This window comes from Abramis brama (genome assembly GCF_963993115.1).
Source record: "Abramis brama genome assembly, chromosome: 1".
NCBI classification, from domain to species: Eukaryota; Metazoa; Chordata; class Actinopteri; order Cypriniformes; family Leuciscidae; genus Abramis; species Abramis brama.
The window spans coordinates 44,714,616-44,736,446 of NC_139963.1; the positions used below are offsets into that span (position 1 = coordinate 44,714,616).

A 21,831-nucleotide genomic window follows, 5' to 3' on the forward strand; every position below is an offset into this window, starting at 1 on the left:
TCATTAATGGCTCCCATCATGCATTGCGGTATGAATAAATTATGATCTGAATTGTCTATGTAATTTACTTTTCCTAATTGAATATTCTGCTCCTCACCATTGTTGAGATGCATAGACTGAATCTTGACATCTGTGTGTGCCTAAAAGAATGATTTTTTTTTTTAAACAACTTTTAAGAAATACTTTATATTATACCAAAAATTCTGGGCATTTATGCAGATTCACTAACCAACAACATAAATCGAAGTCAGAAAGAAGGATTTTAATGAGTTCAGTGATCAAGTTCAAATGATGATTGTCATTACATAACCAACACCATCAGATCACTTTTTTCTTTGTTCAACTGGTGATTATAATTCAGAAACAACAGACAAACAAAATCTAAAGTTAATAATATATGGGTCAAGAGTCCAACTAAAGCAACCATTGATCGTCATAACGGTAACTAAAAATTTCCGCGATATTAATGCGATATGGCTCAGCTTGTCAGTTAACTACGGTTCTTTGTAGTAAATGTCGCTTCATCTGAAAGCAGGTGATGGCGATTTACTACTAATCAAGGAACCGGCTTTACTGACGAGAAGCGCATAACAATATCACGATATAAATCGCCCAGCCCTAGTCAAGACCAAAGAGCCCAACTACAGCAAACACTGACCTCTACAATGGTGACCAAACCAAACTCTTCAAACAAACTTCAACATGTAAACCTCTTAAACATAATTTCTAAACATCGAAACTTCCCGCTATAACTGTCTAAGAATGTTAGGGTGGATAATGTTCTCAATGACATCACTAAACATGTTTGAAATGTTTATAGAGAGTGTTATCCTACCTTTTAGGAGAACATTCTGGTTACAAAAATAAAATTAGCTACAGAAAATATTACAAGAACATAACATAATGCTCTCAAAACATTCATAGAACAATAACATTTCTAGCTGGGATGAGCTCATATTGTGGTCATAGTTTGAGCACACAGTGAGAGCGCTGTGAGGTTACACTTTTAGAACACTGTGAACTCAGATTGCTGACGTTGTGACCACATGGTGACATCACTGTGAGATCATAGTGTTGACTGGGGATGCTATAAATTAACTAGAAGGAAGAGATGATAGGTTCACGAGCAGCTTTAACTGAGGCTCTACAGCGATCTGTCAGACACATTAAAGAGCATTACATTAAATTTATTGTTTAAATTTCTTTAAAAAATGACCAAATTTGAAAATTTGACTGTTTCATATCAAAAGTAACCTGGTCTGTCCTGTCTGTCAGTGCGTTATCAGTGTCCTCTCTGCTCCTCTATGTATTTTTCAATGCGTGAGAACATGATGTGACGTGAGAGCGCCATGGCTTGTCAGACATAGCAACAGTAACTGAAGGGGGCGGGTCTTTGCGAACTGTCAATTGGGAGCACTAACGCCATACTGGGCAAGCAGTGAATTGGTGCACAAACACCCCCGCGAGAGAGACACTAGAAGGGGCATGTCTATATGTCTTTCCTCCTCTTTTTCTTTTTTAGTAGGTCAGAGCGTGTTGTGGAGCGTGCTTTTATTATTGCTTTTTCTATTATCATTGGTGAGTAGCCCCTATGAACCTTAATGTCATATCTTGAGCCTGCATTTCGAAATCAGAGTCTTTGTTGCAGATGCGTCTAAGACGCTGAAATTGTCCAAAAGGAATGTTATCTTTCAGGCTCCTTCCCACATAGCAACATTGTGTCGGCCCAGATCCGGCCCACATCTGGCACACGTGGAAAGATGATCTGGCCCACATGCAGCGTGGAATTACGGCACTTGGGTGGGCCACTCCTGTTTGCCAGATCTGGGCCACAAGCAGGCCATAGCAATGCCACATCTCAGCCAAGAGCAAAGAAATAAACCAGAACTGGACCTTATCTGAGCCACAAAATCTGTGTATATTAAATATGAAGTCATCTCAGCCTGTTAACAAAAATAATCACTGAAAGAAAGAAGAGAACAGAAAAAAGAGACGAGCAGAAACACAAGAACTACAACTGACTTCAGCAACAGTCTTAGATGAAATCAACTGAAGAGAAAAGAAGACATTAAATCTGTGAAGATCTCAGCAGAGGAGGATTAAACAACTCCACAAACAGCATTACCAGCTTCACTTATTACTAACCAGACTGACTTTATTTCTGTCAGACGTCTACAGAAGTTTTTATTGAGAATTAACAGAGGTTTAACTCTGGTTCATTTGAAGTCACCATAACAGTGATTAGTGTTTCCATTAGTTGGGCTCTTAACTCTTATTAAATCTTTTGTCTTTTTTGGCCGCTGTGACAGTGTGTTTGTCAAACACATTTGCAGCAGCAAAGAAAGCTAAAGTGAAATGAGATCAGGTGATGATGGTTTCCTGTTGATGGTTTTATAATCATCATGAAATAGACTGATTCACTGAGGTAATTTGAATCTAACAACTGTGTTGTTCCACTAATATATTCTCATCACAATCCCTGTGTTACTGCAGCATGAGGTCCAGTAATATTATAACAATCAGTTAGAAGATTTTAATGAACATGAAAAATGAATCCACGGTGACACACAGAGATATCAAAAATCAGCACATGAATCTCAACAAGGGTGACAATATATATATATTTTTAGATAAACAGATTAATTCAGAACATCACTGAAAAGCTACTAAATGTCACAAAAAAAACAACAGCAAAAAATAAAAGCACATATTTAGAATTAAAATAATAGGACAATTCAGCTGCATAATTTATTCATGTTGCAATGCATGCTGGGAGTTTTGTACAATGATGGTACCCAGCATGCATTGCAGCAAGGTACTTTAGATTGTCACCATTGTTGAGATTCATACGTTGATTATTGATGTCTGTGTTTGTCATCGAGCAGTAATTTTTCGTGCTCATGTTTGTTAAAATCTTCTAACTGATTGTTATAATATTGCTGGACCTCACGCTGCAGTAACACAGGGATTGTGATGAGAATATATTAATGGTACAACACAATTGTTAGATTCAAATTACCTCAGTGAAACAGTCTATTTCATGATGATTATAAAACCATCATCACCTGATCTCGTTTCACTTTAGCTTTCTTTGCTGCTGCAAATGTGTTTGACAAACACACTGTCACAGCAGCCAAAAAAAACAAAAGACATAATACGAGTTAAGATCCCAACTAATGGAAACACTAATCACTGTTATGGTGACTTCAAATGAAACACATTAGAGTTAAACCTCTGTTAATTCTCAATAAAAACTTTTGTAGACGTCTGCCAGAAATAAAGTCAGTCTGGTTAGTAATAAGTGAAGCTGGTAATGCTGTTTGTGTAGTTGTTTAATCCTCCTCTGCTGAGATCTTCACAGATTTAATGTTTTTTATCTTCAGTTGATTTCATCTAAGGCTGTGTCTGAAGTCAGTTGTAGTTCTTGTGTTTCTGCTCGTCTCTTTTTTCTGTTCTCTTCTTTCTTTCAGTGATTCTTTTTGTTAACAGGCTGAGATGACTTCATATTTAATATACACAGGTTTTGTGGCTCAGATAAGGTCCAGTTCTGGTTTATTTCTTTGCTCTTGGCTGACATGTGGCATTGCTATGGCCTGCTTGTGGCCCAGATCTGGCAAACAGGAGTGGCCCACCCAAGTGCCGTAATTCCACGCTGCATGTGGGCCAGATCATCTTTCCACGTGTGCCAGATGTGGGCCGGATCTGGGCCGACACAATGTTGCTATGTGGGTTGGATGGAAGCTGTCAGCCCTCAATAAAGTGTTTCTATCTGTGCTTTTCCTATATATTGTTGTGTACAAGAGATTATTATCATCTATGGAGATAGTCAAATCCAAAAAATGTATAGATGTTTTTGAATGTTCAATTGACAGTTTTATATTTGGGTTAGTTGTATTGATGTACTCATGAAACTGCAAAAGTTCTTCCTCATCCCCAGACCAAACAAAGAGGATATCATCGATAAAGCGTCCCCAAAATACTATCTTATCACAGAATTTGTTACTAGATCGATTATATATGTATTGCTCTTCCCAGTGACCTAAAAATAAACTGGCATAATTAGGAGCAAAACATGCACCCATCGCTGTGCCCTTGAGCTGTCTAAAGAAATTGTCTTGGAAAAGGAACACATTATTGTGTAAAATCCATTCTGTGAGAGAAAGTAAAAAATGGTTGGGTGGTGACGTCTCCGACCTATGTAACAAATAATGTTGTAAGGCTAATAGGCCTTCCTGGTGGTTAATATTGGTATATAGGGAGGCTACATCTAAAGTCACCAAATAACAATTTTTGACATTTGTGATATTCATAAGTTTGCATAGCACATCAGTAGTGTCTTCAATGAAAGAAGGGAGATCCCGCACTAAAGGTTTTATAAAAAAGTCCACAAATTGGGAGCAGGGCTCAGTCAAAGATCCATTACCTGAGATAATGGGTCTACCCTCAGGTTGTTCTAAATTCTTATGGATCTTAGGCAACATGTAGAAACATGGCATTTGGGGATTCTCATTCATTAGAAAAACAAATTCATTGTCTGAGATCCATTTTTGGTCTCTACCAAAAGATAAAATGTCCCTCAGTTCGTTTTTCATTTTTACAATTGGATTTCTCTGCAATTGTTCATAATAAATAGTATTTCCTAGTTGTCTTTGAGCTTCAATAATATATGAACATTTATCCATTACTACAACTGCACCCCCTTTGTCAGCAGGCTTTATTATTATCTGCTCATTCTTTGTTAGAGAATTCAGTGCATCTCTTTCGCGTTTTGAGAGATTGTGTTTTATTCTGTTCTGTCTTTCTTTGACTGGGTCACAAAACATGACTGATACAAAAGCAAACTCCTTTTCATACTGAAACACATTGTGGTACCTGACTCCCTTCTGGCTGAAGCTCCTCCACATGAGGTGGAAGATAGGGCTGGGCGATTTAAATCGCGATATTGTTATGCGCATCTCATCAGTAAAGCCGGTTCCTTGATTAGTAGTAAATCGCCATCACCTGCTTTCAGATGAAGCGGCATTTACTACAAAGAGCCGTAGTTAACTGACAAGCTGAGCCAAATCGCATCAATATCGCGGACGTATCGCCAGCGATATTTAATGCGATATGGCTCAGCTTGTCACACTGTAAAACCTAAGACTGAAAGTTACTAAACTAAATGAGTACATTTAACTTATTTTTTTTAAAAAGTTAGTTTAACTTAATAAAATATGTGATATTAACTCAAAAACTGCAATGTATTAAGCAGAACTTAAACCGAATAAGTTATGAATAACCTATTTGTTATTTTAGCTTTTAAATTTTATTTTTCAAGAAATTACTTTTGTATAAGGAGATGAAATAAACACTTAAATAAATACATTTAACATTTTCTGCTTCATTTGAAGCCTACATTTAGGTCTCTCTACGGCGTTCTCCCTCACGCACCGGAAAAACCCGCGTATTTATTTCAATCTGCCCATCCCCCACAGCTCAGCTCACACACGAAGTAACTCGGAGTCGGAACAGAATGGCGGCCATTGAGAGATTTAACAGGTAAGCACGGCAAAATGCTTCGTCCTCTTTAGAGCACTTGTACGTTTAACGTTGTATTGTCGTTACTCTTCATCTTAAGAAGACCGACTAGCTAAAGTAATGTAGACTACTAACTACTGTAATAAGACTAAGTTATGCCATTTGTGTCACGTCACAGAAACGCCAAGCCAACGCGACATTGCATTTAGCACTAACTTAGAGATTTTTTTTAATCAGCGGCAGTAAGTTAGTTGTACTGTGAGTACACGACAGTTTTGTCACTGGAACAGTAATTTATATGTGTGTGCGTTTTGTCACATTTTTACAGAGCGTGTCCCGCGCAAATTTGGATATTTATCAGTGAGGACGAAACTGACTGACTCCACTAGTGCTAACGTTAACCGTCATTCACACGGCAAAAACTAAAGAAATAGGTAACGTTAATACAAGCTGACATACTCTTTTATTTATTATGTTGTGAGTAAACCACAGAAGTGGAAAATTAATATTTTTTGTGTTTTCTCATTTTAGCGTAAACAAACGTGTCCTGCGCAATTTTGGATATTGTGAGGAGACTAGCAGCTATAACGTTATCGTCCACCAAAACCGACATTTACCCGGCAAAAACTAAATAAAAAAGGTAATACAAGCTGACCTATTTCTTCATTTATAATGCTGTGAGTAAACTTAAGTTTTTTCAGTGGAAGATTAATTAATTTCTGTGTGTTTTCTCACATTTTTGCTTAGACAAAAGTGTCCCGAGCCATTTTGGATCATTATCAGTGATTGAGACTACCATCCACCGCCCGTCATTCACATGGCAACAACTGCAGAAATAGGTAATACAAGCTGACTTATTCCTTTATTTATTATGCTGTGAGTAACGTAAACCAATTTTTTGACAGTGGAAAACTAATTAATATTTTGTGTTTTTTCTCACATTTTGTCATAGACAAATGTGTCCCTTGGGCAATTTTGGATATCGGTGAGGAGACTATCAACCACTGACCGTCATTCATACGAAAAAAAAAAGGTAATACAAGCTGACATATTTCCTCATTTATAATGATGAGTAAACTACAGTTTTGTCAGTGTAAGAGTAATTCATATTTTTGTGTTTTCTCATGTATTTGCATAGACAAACGTGTTTCGTGCAATTTAGGGTCTAGTGAGGAGACTGACTGACTATCCTCCACATCGACTGTCATTCACGTAGCAAAAATGAAAGAAAAAGGTACTACAAACTGACCTATTCTATTTATTATGCTGTGAGTAAATTACATTTTTGTCAGTGGAAAATGTATTAATTTTTTTTTTTTTTTTTTTTTACAGTTCAAAATAGACAAACGTGTCCTGCGCATTTTTGGATCTATTTCAGTAAGAAGACTGACTGACTATCCTCCAGTGACTGTCATTCACATGGCAAAAACTAAAGAAAAAGGTAATTTCCCAGGGAAAGCAAGAACTGAGAACTGATAAGAATGTAAAATGTGCACCTTGAAATGCAATGTAAGTCATTTTGGATCTTGTCAAATCTAGTTGTACTGTCAATCTCAAAGCTCTTTTCCATTTTAGATGTGTATGTGTGTTTTTATAGTGAAAACAAATGCTGCCGCTCAGTCTTTTTGCCACTTAGCCGACGGTGACGTCACGCATAACCTCTATTCTAGCATTTATGCTGTGAGTAAACCAGTTTTGTCAGTGGAAGATTAATGTTTTTTTTGTTTGTTTGTTTATTCACAGTTCGCCAGACAGAAGTCATGTGCAGTTTTGTATTTTGGACAGTGAGGAGACTGACTGACCATCTTTCACAACATTCATCACTGAGAACCTTTTGTAAAATAAATTATTTTTCAATAAATACTATTAATAACTGCATCCTTTTCTTTGACCATTTCTTTATACCAGGGTTCCTCAAACTCGGTCCTGGAGGGCCACTGTCCTGCAGAGTTTAGCTCCAACACTGATCAAACACACCTGAGCAAGCTAATCAATGTCTTCAGGATCTCTAGAAACTCACAGCTAGGTGTGTTTGATCAGGGTTGGAGCTAAACTGTGCAGGACAGTGGCCCTCCAGGACCGAGTTTGAGGAACCCTGCTTTATACCAATGTTTTTCCTTTGTCTTATAAAACTTTATTAATTTGAGTTTAATCAACTTAAATCATTTACCGCAATCGGTTTCCTAAAACCATTTGAGTAGCTATATAGTTGTTATGACTTGATTAGATTTATTAAATGAACTCAAACCAGTTAGTTTAAATGGTTTAAATTACTTTAAAAGTTTAATGGAATGAACTTAAAATATTCAAGTTACATATACTCAAAATGAATGACTAAACGAACACTAAATTATGAGTGAATATGACTCAATATATATAAGTTCACAATACTCATATGTATTTATTTTAAAACTTAAATGGTTTGCCGCAATTAGTTTCCTTAATCGGTTTGAGTTGAGTTAACTTGTTGGGTTTTACAGTGCAGTTAACTACGGCTCTTTGTACACAGCAAAACCTCCAGTGTTAAATTAACACTCCTGGGAGTGTATGAGTCCACACTCAAGAGTGTTTAAGTTAATGAGATAACTAAGTGATTAATTTAGTGATGATTGAGCATTATTGAAGACACCTGATGTTAACAAGTAGAATCGCTGAAGGAGAAAATCGCAAATTGTAAGTTACCATTATTGTGATGGGTAGTTGCTTTAGTTGGGCTCTGACCCTTTTATGTGTACTTTAGATTTTTTTTGGCGGTTGTATCTGAGTTAAAACTGCCAGTTGAACAAAGAATAAAAAGTGATCTGATGGTGTTGGTTATATTATGACAATCATCATTTGAACTTGATCACTGAACTCATTAAAATCCTTCTTTCTGACTTCGATTTATGTTGTTGGTTACAGCATAACTGTGAATCTGAATAAATGGCCAGAATTTTTGATATAATATTAAAGATTTCTTAAAAGTTGTTAAAAAAAAAAATCATTCTTTTAGGCACACACAGATGTCAAGATTCAGTCTATGCATCTCAACAATGGTGAGGAGCAGAATATTCAATTAGGAAAAGTAAATTACATAGACAATTCAGATCATAATTTATTCATACCGCAATGCATGATGGGAGCCATTAATGAGTTGTGATTGGTGGCAGCCACTGCAACATGCTTTATTATTGTCACCATTGTTGAGATTCACAGGCTGATTATTGATGTCTGTGTTTTAAATGATTATGTTTGAACATCTTTTTGATCAGAACAATGTTTATTAAATATTTTGAATTATAAGTAAAGTACTGATAATCATAGGCTGAAGAATCATAAAACTGCTGCTAACAAGTTAAACCAATCTAGCTTAATATGTTTCATTGTTCAGATCACAGCATGATTATGTCAAAACATAACCAACACTATAAGATAACATTTTACTTTGTTCATTTAACTGTTATAAATCAATAACAGCAGACAAACAACAGTAAATATTAAAGTAAACGTATAATGGTCTAGAGCCCAACTAAAGCAAACACCCATCACCTTAATGGTAACTTACAATTTGTGATTTTCTTCTTCAGTGATTCTGCTTGTTAACATCAGGTGTCTTCAATAATGCTCAATCATCACTAAATTAATCACTTAATTATCTCCTCAGCCCTAAATGCCGCTCCATCTGAAAGCAGGTGATGGTGATTTACTACTAATCAAGGAACCGGCTTTACTGACGAGATGCGCATAACAATATCGCGATTTAAATCGCCCAGCCCTAGTGGAAGACCAGGATTATTTATATTCTGATTTGAAGAGACTATCTGAGAAAGACATTCGATTACATTGGAATACCATCACTTTGTCGGACTATTGGAGAGAAAAACGCATTCCAAGGGGGCTGCACATCAAGAAATTTCCCCTAGAGGATGTTGCTTTCCGAGAGAAGTGGGAGGCCATCCTAAATAAATGCTCTCTTGATCTCATCTTGTTAATTATCGAGAAAACAAAAAAAGAAAGAGAACAAGTGCGGGAGAAAATACGTGAACTGAGAGAAGAAATATCAAAAGTTAAAGATGATATACAAACAACCCCATTTGAAGATAAATTGAAAGAAAGCTTGGAAAAATTTACTATGGAGTTAAAATAGTATAAGCTGAAAAAATTCAAGAGGGATGAGAGAGACTACAAAGATGGCAACGTTTACCAATGGAAAGAAACTACAAGACCACAACGCCGTCAACGATTTGTGTCCTTCAACCTAAGTACAAGTGGAGAGGAATCTGATGCTACACACATGTCCGAGGATTTTCTGGAGGACCAACCACACTCAACAGCTCGAGGTCGACAATCGACTTGGAAGGGAGGAGGAAGAAGAAAAAAAAACAGAAGAGGGAGAGGTTGGTCAAGCTGTTCAAAAACCGCGTTGGAATCTTCGGAACCAAAAGAAGAATGCACGGTAACACTGTAAAACCTAACAGTAATATTAACTAAATACAACTGAGTTCACAGCACTCAAATATTACTGAAACTTGAATGACTGAAACATAACTCAAACTGAATGAGTTATAGAACATTTCTAGATCCCAGAATGATAATTGTATAATTAAGTGATTAATTAAGTGATGATTGAGCATTAGTGATGAGCACCTGCTGTTAACAAGCAGAATCACTGAAGGAAAGAGAAACACAAGAACTACAACTGACTTCCAGCCACAGCAAAATCAACTGGAGATAAAAGAAGACATTAAATATCTCAAGATCTCAGCTGAGGAGGATTAAACAACTCCACGAACAGCATTACCAGCTTCACTTATTACTAACCACTTTGACTTTATTACTGCCATTCGTCTACAGAAGTTCTTATTAAAATTAACAACGGTTTAGAAGTTGATGATTTGAGTTTCATTTAAGGTCACCATGATGGAGATCAGCATTTGCTTTAGTTGAGCTCTTGACCCTTGACTTTTGCACTTAAGATTTTCTTTGGCTGCTATAATTGAGTGTTTATAAAACATATTTGTTATGGCACAGAAGGCAAGGAGAAGTCTTATCGGGTGTTGATGGTGAAGGATTGATGATGACAATCATCATTTAGTGACTCGATTCACTGATTTCTGAGTAAAAGGGCAACGTATTAGATTTACTCAAAACTGTGATTCTACAGCATAAGAGCTAGCCATGTTGTGACCATCAGATAATATGAAGGATTTTACAAATAGTTGTGCACAAAAAGTTTCTCAGAAAAGGTATTGCATTACTAAGACTCACACAGACATCAAGAATCAGCATATGAATCTCAACAATGGTGACCATTAAAAAATGATGCATGCTGGGTACTAGCATAATACAAAACTTATCCATGGCTCCCAGCATGCATTGTGGCATAAATCATTTTTTAATGGTCACCATTGTTGAGATTCATATGCTGATTCTTGATTACTGTGTAAGTCAGCATGATACCATAGAGGTTTTTAAAATCTGATTGTCACAACAATGGGCCTTACAGCAGAATCAGTTTTATTATAATGAATAATATAAGTAATACATCTCCTGTCTAATCAGAGATTAGGCTTTGGTTAAAGATCAGAGAATCAAGTCACTAAATGATGTTTTTTTTTATCTTAACACAACCACATGCTCATATTTTCTTTTGGCGTATGTGTCATAACAAATGTGTTTTATAAACACTCAGTTACAGCAGCCAGAGGAAAAACTGGTGTTATAAAGTCAAGGGTCAAGAGCCCAACTAAAGCAAACACGGATCACTATCATGGTGTCTTTAAATGAAACTCAATAAATCATTATCATCAAACCCTCTGTTCATTCTCAATAACAACTTCTGTAGACGCATGACAAAAGTCAAATAATAATAATAAGTGAAGCTGGTAATGCTGTTTGTGTAGTGGTTTAATCCTCCTCTGCTGAGATCTTTAGAGATTTAAACATCTTTTATCTTGAGTTGATTTCATCTAAGGCTGTGGCTGAAGTCAGTTGTAGTTCTTGTGTTTCTCTTTCCTTCATTGATTCTGCTCGTTAACAGCAGGTGTTAATCACTAATGCTCAATAATCACTTAATTAATCACTTAATTTATTGACTGCAATGTATATCTACTTTTAGTAAACTCAACTGAAATAAGTTCAGAGTACTCATAACTATTGTTTTTTATAAACTTAATTGAATTGAGGCAATCGGTTTCCTCAAATGAAATGAGTTAACTTAACTTGTTGGGTTTTACAGTGAATTAAGGCAATCGGTGTCCTCAAATGTAATAAGTTAGCTTAACTTATTGAATTTGACTTTGTATTATTGTTTTAGTGGTCTCGATTAAAATAAGTTCAGAGTACTCATAACTATTGTTTTTTATAAACTTAATTGAATTAAGGCAATCGGTTTCCTCAAATGAAATGAGTTAGCTTAACTTGTTGGGTTTTACAGTGTGTAATTAACATCTCAAAAAATATATTAACTCAAGACTCTGTGAATGTGCTATCAAAAGGATTGACTTTTTCCCCTACAAGTGAAACTAATGCATTTAAAACTAAGGTGGACCATTTTAGGTTCTATAGAAATCTTTATTTGAAAGTATGGTACCATCAGTCGAATAAACTCTTGAATAGCACACTTGAATTGAATTTTGATACCACTCATGATGCCAGGAGACAGTTTAAGCCTAAGTCAAACTTTATGCCTATGAGTTCTAATCCCACCTTGTTTGCTTTTACCAAAAAGGTTTCTCATGACATAGATAATATGTTTGACAAAAGACAGAACAGAATAAAACACAATCTCTCAAAACGCGAAAGAGATGCACTGAATTCTCTAACAAAGAATGAGCAGATAATAATAAAGCCTGCTTACAAAGGGGGTGCAGTTGTAGTAATGGATAAATGTTCATATATTATTGAAGCTCAAAGACAACTAGGAAATAATAGTTATTATGAACAATTGCAGAGAAATCCAATTGTAAAAATGAAAAACGAACTGAGGGACATTTTATCTTTTGGTAGAGACCAAAAATGGATCTCAGACAATGAATTTGTTTTTCTAATGAAGGAGAATCCCCAAATGCCATGTTTCTACATGTTGCCTAAGATCCATAAGAATTTAGAACAACCTGAGGGTAGACCCATTATCTCAGGTAATGGATCTTTGACTGAGCCCTGCTCCCAATTTGTGGACTTTTTTATAAAACCTTTAGTGGGGGATCTCCCTTCTTTCATTGAAGACACTACTGATGTGCTATGTAAACTTATGAATATCACAAATGTCAAAAATTGTTATTTGGTGACTTTAGATGTAGCCTCCCTATATACCAATATTAACCACCAGGAAGGCCTATTAGCCTTACAACATTATTTGTTACATAGGTCGGAGACGTCACCACCCAGCCATTTTTTACTTTCTCTCACAGAATGGATTTTACACAATAATGTGTTCCTTTTCCAAGACAATTTCTTTAGACAGCTCAAGGGCACAGCAATGGGTGCATGTTTTGCTCCTAATTATGCCAGTTTATTTTTAGGTCACTGGGAAGAGCAATACATATATAATCGATCTAGTAACAAATTCTGTGATAAGATAGTATTTTGGGGACGCTTTATCGATGATATCCTCTTTTTTTTTTGGTCTGGGAATGAAGAAGAACTTTTGCAGTTTTATGAGTACATCAATACAACTAACCCAAATATAAAACTGTCAATTGAACATTCAAAAACATCTATTAATTTTTTGGATTTGACTATCTCCATAGATGATAATAATCTCTTGTACACAACAATATATAGGAAAAGCACAGATAGAAACACTTTATTGAGGGCTGACAGCTTCCATCCAAGGAGCCTGAAAGATAACATTCCTTTTGGACAATTTCAGCGTCTTAGACGCATCTGCAACAAAGACTCTGATTTCGAAATGCAGGCTCAAGATATGACATTAAGGTTCATAGGGGCTACTCACCAACGATAATAGAAAAGGCAATAATAAAAGCACGCTCCACAACACGCTCTGACCTACACAGCAAAAAGTCCAGTGTTAAATTAACTCTCCTGGGAGTTTATATGGCTCCAGAGTCAGTGTTAAAATATGAGTGTTAAATTAACACTCAAGAGTGTTAAAGGTAATGAGCTCATTAAGTGATTCATTGAGTGATAATTGACCAATATTGAAGACACCTGATGTTAACAAGCAGAATCACCAAAGGAGAAAATCTATTTTTTTAAGCCACCGTTATGGTGATCAGTGTTTGTTTTAGTTGGGCTCTTGACCCATAAAGCATTAACTTTAAATTTTGTTTGGCTGTTGTATCTGAGTTATAACAGCCAGATGAACAAAGAGAAAAGGTGATCAGGTGGTGTTAGTTATGATTTGATAATCATAATTTGACCTGAATATCAACTCTCATTTAGAGAGTCAGATTTACCTTGTTGATTACAGCAGCCTGTGATTCTACAGCAAATTATTTTTATCATTATCAATATAATCCAAAATATTTCTTAAAAATTGTTCTGATGAAAATACTTAGAACATTACTGTATTTAGACACACTGACATCAATAATCAGCCTGTGAATCTCAACAATGGTGACAATAATAAAGCATGTCGCAGTGCATTCTGGGTGCCACCAATCAAAACTCATTCATGGCTCCCATCATGCATTGCGGTATGAATAAATTATGATCTGAATTCTCTTACTAATTTCCTTTACCTAATTGAATATTCTGTTTGTCACCATAGTTGAGATTCATACACTGATTCTTGATGTCTGTGTGTGCCTAAAAGAAAGATTTTGTTTTATCAGAACAACTTTTAAGAAATCCTTTAGACTAGTTAGAAAAAAAGATCTTATGCAGTAGAATCACAGTGATGCTGTAATCAATAATATACATTTAAGTCAGAGATTAGACTCTAAATGAGATCAGTGATTCAGGTGAAATTATGATTATGTCAAAACATAACCAACAAAACCTGAACAACTTTCTCTTTGTTCATCTGGCAGTTATAACTCAGATACAACAGCCAAAGATAATCTAATGTTTACAGTTTATGGGTCAAGAGCCCAACTAAAGCAAACACTGATCTCCATAACGGTGTCTTAAAAAAATAGATTTTCTCCTTTGGTGATTCTGCTTGTTAACATCAGGTGTCTTCAATAATGCTCAATCATCACTCAATGAATCACTTAATGAGCTCATTAACTTTAACACTCTTGAGCGTTAATTTAACACTCATATTTTAACACTGACTCTGGAGCCATATAAACTCCCAGGAGAGTTCATTTAACACTGGACTTTTTGCTGTGTATGGCCAAACACTATAAAGAAATACATCATAGTGACCCATCATTCAGGGCATTGAAATTATTAAAAAGTCAATACGTGGAGGTGACATTTTAAAATGGTTATTGCAACGTGAAACCTTTTGGATATGATATGAAGTTTTAAAGCACTGGACTATCCAGGATTAAATGAGGAGATAGATTATAGACCTTTTCTGTGATTTTGTAACGTTGTTCTTTCTTGTGATTATTTACTTTTCATATGTATTGTATATGTATGTGTGTATGCATATGTATGCATGAATGTGTATGCATGTGTATGCATGAATATATGCATGCTACCTGTTGCTTGTGTTTTTTGCTTACATTGTGACCAGAGTTGTATAGTCCAGGGGTCAGAAAGTAGAAGTCCTGCCATATGTTTATTCCACCCATGACCTCAGTCAGCTGATTTCTATCTCCTAGCTGAAAAACTGCTAATTAGCAAATCCAGGTGATTGGAACAAAATTCTGAGCAGGACTTTTACTTTCTGAACCTGGACTTTACACCTCTGAAGAGAACAGAAAAAGAGACGAGCAGAAACACAAGAACTACAACTGACTTCAGCCACAGTCTTAGATGAAATCAACTGAAGAGAAAAGAAGACATTAAATCTGTGAAGATCTCAGCAGAGGAGGATTAAACAACTCCACAAACAGCATTACCAGCTTTACTAACCAGACTGACTTTATTTCTGTTAGAACTCCTTATTGAGATGTGTTTAATTTGGAGTTACCATAACAGTGATTAGCGTTTCCATTAGTTGGGCTCTTAACTCTTATTATCTTTTTTGGCTGCTTGTTAAACACATTTGCAGCAGCAAAGAAAGCTCAATTTAATCAGGACAGGTGATGTTGGTTACCTGTTGATGGCTTTGTAATCATGATGCTATTGCCTGAAGCACTGATGTAATTTGTATAATAAAATTGTTTTGTTCAATTAATATATTAAAATCATAAACCCTGTGTTACTGCAGCATGAGATCAAGCAGTATTATACCTATCAGTTAAAATATTTTAACAAACATGAGAACAAAAGTTTTACCTATTTGTGGAGTTGTTTAATCCTCCTCTGCTGAGATCTTCACAGATTTAATGTCTTCTTTTCTCTTCAGTTGATTTCATCTAAGACTGTGTCTGAAGTCAGTTGTAGTTCTTGTGTTTCTGCTCGTCTCTTTTTCTGTTCTCTTCTTTCCTTCAGTGATTCTGCTTGTTAACTTACTGAAATGACTCCATATTTAATATACACAGATTTTGTGGCTCAGATAAGGTCCAGTTCTGTTTTTTTTCTTTACTCTTGGCTGACATGTGGCCAGAGGTGTAAAGTCCAGGTTCAGAAAGTAAATGTCCTCCTCAGTATTTTGTTCCAATCACCTGGATTTGCTAATTCAGACAGGAGAGAGAACTAATTAGTGAAATCAGCTGACTGAGTTCATGGGTGGAATAAACTATGGCAGGACTTCTACTTTCTGACCCCTGGACTATACAACTCTGATTGTGACCAACAGTTTTAGTGCTGAGAATCATGTGAGAGGCGTGCCCTAGCAATGTAAGCATGAATGTATATGCATGCTATCTGTTTGCCTGTGTTTCTGTTTATTATTGTAATTTACAGCTTTAGTGCTGAGAACCGTGTGAGAGGCGTGTCCTAGCAATTACCTGCAGACCTTCAACACTGATTGTCAGCACCTGTGTGTTTGTTTTTACTTGTGTGTCTTTGCCATTATAAGATCAGTTTTCTATCTGCTTCACTATGCCCTAAAGAAGGCTCCATGCCGCTACGCGTGGGCATTTTAAAGTTATCCAGTTAGGACATGTCATTTTTGTAATAAAGACATTTTAATCTAGGAGTGCCTCGGTTATCAGAGAATTCTTTCTCTACATTGCCAATTATTATATTGCTGGATCTCATGCTGCAGTAACACAGGGTTTGTGATGTGAATATATTAGAGGAACAACATAATTGTTTGAGTATAAAAACCTCAGTGAATCAGTCTGTTTCATGATGATTATAAAACCATCAACAGATAACCATTATCACCTGATCTCATTTCACTTTAGCTTTCTTTGCTGCTGCAAATGTGTTTGACAAACACACTGTCACAGCGGCCAAAAAAGACATAATATTTATTAAGAGTTAAGAGCCCAACTAATGGAAACACTAATCACGGTTATGGTGACTTCAGATGAAACAGAGTTAAACCTCTGTTAATTCTCAATAAAACTTTTGTAGAAGTCTGACAGAAATAAAGTCACTCTGGTTAGTAATAAGTGAAGCTGGTAATGCTGTTTGTGGAGTTGTTTAATCCTCCTCTGCTGAGATCTTCACAGATTTAATGTCTTCTTTTCTCTTCAGTTGATTTCATCTGAGGCTGTGGCTGAAATTACTATTTTTTGGCTTCGATAAGGTCCAGCTCTGGTTTATTTCTTTACTCTTGGCTGACATGTGGCATTGCTATGCAGAGGTGTAAAGTCCAGGTTCAGAAAGTCCTCCTCAGTATTTTTTTCCAATCACCTGGATTTGCTAATTCAGACAGGAGAGAGAACTAATTTGTGAAATCAGCTGACTGAGTTTATGGGTGGAATAAACATATGGCAGGACTTCTACTCATTGGGCCCTGAATTTCCCACCTCTGATCATCATATGATGACTAAAATCATCTGATATTTTCTCCTGCATTTATTGCTATAATAAATGTGTATCAAGTACACAGTTAAAGCAGCCAAAGAAAAACTAAACTTAAATACTTACGGGTCATGAGCCCAACTAAAGCAGACACTGATCTCAATCATGGTGACATCAAATTTATTTTCAATTTTTTACACTTTATTTAAATTAGAATATTTTACTTTAATTTTATGTTTTTTGTTTGGCAGCCGCAGCTGCCAGTTAGGGCTGGGCGATATATCGCACGATATTGTTAGGCGCATCTCATCAGTAAAGCCGGTTCCCTTGATTAGTAGTAAATCACCATCACCTGCTTTCAGATGGAGCGGCATTTACTACAAAGAGCCGTAGTTAACTGACAAGCTGAGCCAAATCACATCAATATCGCGGATGTATTGCCAGCGATAATTAATGCGATATGGAGCGGTGTTAAATTAACACTCCTTGGGCTGGGAGTGTATGTGAGTCCACACTCAAGAGTGTAAAGTGTTAAAATATGAGTGTTAAATTAACACTCAAGAGTGTTAAAGTTAATGAGATAATTAAGTGATTAATTAAGTGATTATTGAGCATTATTGAAGACACCTGATGTTAACAAGCAGAATCACTGAAGGAGAAAATCACAAATTGTAAGTTACCATTATGGAGATGGGTGTTTGCTTTAGTTGGGCTCTTGACCCTTACATGTTTACTTTAATTTTTACTGTTGTTTGTCTGCTATTATTGATTTTTAACAGTTAAATGAACAAAGTAAAATGTGATCTGATAGTGTTGGTTATGTTTTGACATAAGCATGCTGTGATCTGAAAAAAAATTAAACTTATTGAGATAGTTTGATAGAACTTATAGAACTTGTTAGCAGTAGTTTTGTGATTCTTCAGACTATGATTATCAGTACTTATAATCCATAATATTTAATAAACATTGTTCTGATCAAAAGATTTTCAAATAAATTCATTTAAAACACAGACATCAATAATCAGCCTGTGAATCTCAACAATGGTGACAATAATAAAGCATGTTGCAGTGGCTGCCACCAATCACAACTCATTAATGGCTCCCATCATGCATTGCGGTATGAATAAATTATGATCTGAATTGTCTATGTAATTTACTTTTCCTAATTGAATATTCTGCTCGTCATCATTGTTGAGATGCATTGACTGAATCTTGACATCTGTGTGTGCCTAAATGAAAGGTTTTTTTTTTTTTAACAACTTTTAAGAAATCCTTTATATTATATCAAAAATTCTGGCCATTTATGCAGATTCACAGTTATGCTGTAACCAATAACATGAATCGAAGTCAGAAAGAAGGATCTTAATGAGGTCAGTGATCAAGTTCAAATGATGAATGTCATAATATAACCAACACCATCAGATCACTTTTTTCTTTGTTTAACTGGCAGTTATAACTCAGATACAACAGCCAAACAAAATCTAAAGTTAATAATATAAGGGTCAAGAGTCCAACTAAAGCAAACATTGATCGCCATAACGGTGGCTTACAATTTGAGATTTTCTCCTTCAATGATTCTGCTTGTTAACATCAGGTGTCTTCAATAATGTTCAATCATCACTAAATTAATCACTTAATTATCTCATTACCTTCAACAATCTTGAGTGTTCATATACACTCCCAGGAGTGTTAATTTAACACTGGAGTTTTTGCTGTGTACAAAGAGCCGTAGTTAACTGACAAGCTGAGCCATATCGCATTAATTATCGCTGGCAATACATCCGCGATATTAATGCGATATGGCTCAGCTTGTCAGTTAACAACGGCTCTTTGTAGTAAATGCCGCTCCATCTGAAAGCAGGTGATGGTGATTTACTACTAATCAAGGAACCGGCTTTACTGATGAGATACGCATAACAATATCGTGCGATATATCGCCCAGCCCTACTGCCAGTCATTTGACCCTTTTTTTACGTTTTTTTTTGTTTTTTTTTACAATGAAGGTATATGATATGATAATTCAGGAAATACCTGTAAAATAACAATGTTTTTCAGTTTATTTAATTTAGGATGTTTTACAGTTTTTTGGGGGGCTGACAGTCATTTGACCATTTTATCATTTAACTGTTTTGTTACTGTTTAATTACAGATTACATTTGTAATTTTACATACATTTTTATGTAATTTAAGAAAACAGAAAAAATACTGTATGAAAAATACAATCAATTTTCTGTATAAAAAATGTGGATTACTGGAATTTGTCATTAATGTCACAATACCTAAAATAACAGCTGAATTTTTATTTTACAGATATTATTTGTAATTTTACAGTGTTTTGAGTACAATTTAAAATTAAAGAAAATGATCGTCAAAAAATCACAATTATTTTCTGTTAAATTAGGATTTTTTTCACAGTGTATATGTACTAGGGGTGGAGCCGAACCCGAATACGGTATTCGGAAAGGCACAAATAATGTGTTTTTTACGAATACTTATTTCGAACAAATACTTTAAAAAATATTTGTATTCGGGAACAAGAAAAACTTTGTCAAAAAGCTGCGTTTCCTGACCGGCGGTGCTGCTGATGTGGTGGCTGTAAATCCACTTGTTGATAAGAAAGGAGGAAAGAGCCACATATGGAAATATTTTGGATTAGGCTAATGTCACGTTGTCATACGGGGCCGTTCACATAGCGTGTTTTTTGCGCGTGCAGATTTCAAATGAGCGGCGCGGTTGCATAGCAACGACAGACGCTACGAGAGAGCAAGCGCTCGTGGAAAGGAGAAAGCGGTGCGAATTGCGCTCTCCATGATGACGAGGAAGTATCAGCAAAGAATTAATTGATTTCTAGCCTGTTTCTAGCCCTTGCATTAGCTTTATATTTATGGAGATGAGAAATGAAATAAAAAGCCGTCATTATGTCATTAATATCAGTCCGTCAGAAAAGCAGTTCTAGGCTTATTCTTGGCTGGATAACTCTTAGCAGGTTTTTTCAGCCCTTTTTAAAATGAAATATGAATGCAGTTTTGGATTAAATAAAAGTACAGTCAAGTCAAATAAAACACGTTTTATCTCCTGTATAGTTTGGTAACACTACAATAAGATACCATTCATTAACATTACTTAATGCGTTATCTAACATCAACACATTGAGTGAACAATATATTTTTTACAACATTAATTAATGTTTGTGAATGTTATTTAATACAAACACTTGATTGGTCATGTTTATTCACTTCATTCATTGTGCATTAAATAATGTTAACATAAATAATGTTAACTTTTGATTTTAAAAATGTATTTTTAAATTAACCCCAAGGAGAATAATTGTGACAGTATATAACTATTGTTTATTGTTAGGTCATTTTATCTAACAAATGGAATCTTATTGTAAAGTGTTTTTAATACTACAGTTTCCATCTTTTTAACCGTGATATACACTTTAATATATGTAAATTTAATCTAAATTAAGCTTTGGTACCGAGAACCGTGGATTTTCACTGGTATTGGTACCGAATACTAAAATTTTGGTACTGTGACAACACTAGTAGCTCTGTTAGCTCGGTAATTTAGACAATAGGCTGTTGACAGAGTAACGTAACATAGGTAATGGCTGTTATGTTGTTTTCTTTTCAATGACGTTCCTTGTTACATGTTCATTGCTGGATTTATGGAAAAACATCAACCAATATTGCATATCCATAATTATTATAATGGATATAATTAAAGAATACTTGCACTATAACGTAAATTAGAAGCGTAACGCAAAAAAACTGGATTTTTACACCTATTTAGAATTTTACTCGAATACAAATACAAATACAAATACTTTTCCCCCCTCAACAAATACAAATACAGATACAAATACCGTCTGCTTTGCACACCCCTAATATGTACATATATTACATTTTCGCATGGGCAAAGTTGGAACAACCAGAGAAAAACTAATATTAAAAAGTCAAAAGTATAGGGTCCAACTAAAGCACATATTGATCACCATAATGGTGACTCGAAATGAGACATTCAATAAAACATCAACATATAAACCTCTGTTAATTTTCAGTAAAAACTTTTGTAGATGTTGGCTATGACAGAAATAAAGTCAAACTGGTTAATAATAAGTGCAATAATGTATAATGGCTGGAAGTCAGTCGTTGTGTCTGTCTTCTTGTTCTTGTTCTTGTTGTTTCTCTTTCCTCCAGTGCTTATTAGCATCAGATGTCACCACAAATTGTCAATCATCACGTAATCACTTAATTATCTCATCAACTTCAACACTGCTTCAGTGTTAATTTTAACACCCTGTAGTTGGACATACATGTTGAGGGGTATTAATTTAACACAGGATATTTCTGTGTCCACACTGTTAGACCTTACCAGGGTTTTTTTTACAGT

The 21,831-nt window shown here is 35.4% G+C and overlaps 1 protein-coding gene and 1 long non-coding RNA gene across 3 annotated transcripts in view; both read left to right on the plus strand.

The window, feature by feature from the left end:
• The window catches only part of LOC311081323 (junctional adhesion molecule-like), a gene marked incomplete at its 3' end in the record, with an annotated part of 93,297 nt that overhangs the window by 53,138 nt on the left and 18,328 nt on the right, over positions 1 to 21,831 (plus strand).
• LOC311088152 lies at positions 6,123 to 7,395 on the plus strand. Of its 2 annotated transcripts, XR_014607456.1 has the most exons (6): positions 6,123 to 6,157; positions 6,265 to 6,356; positions 6,470 to 6,550; positions 6,656 to 6,751; positions 6,850 to 6,958; positions 7,261 to 7,395. It is a non-coding gene; the product is annotated as an uncharacterized lncRNA (long non-coding RNA). The 2 variants fall into 2 exon arrangements; XR_014607457.1 differs by lacking the exon at positions 6,470 to 6,550.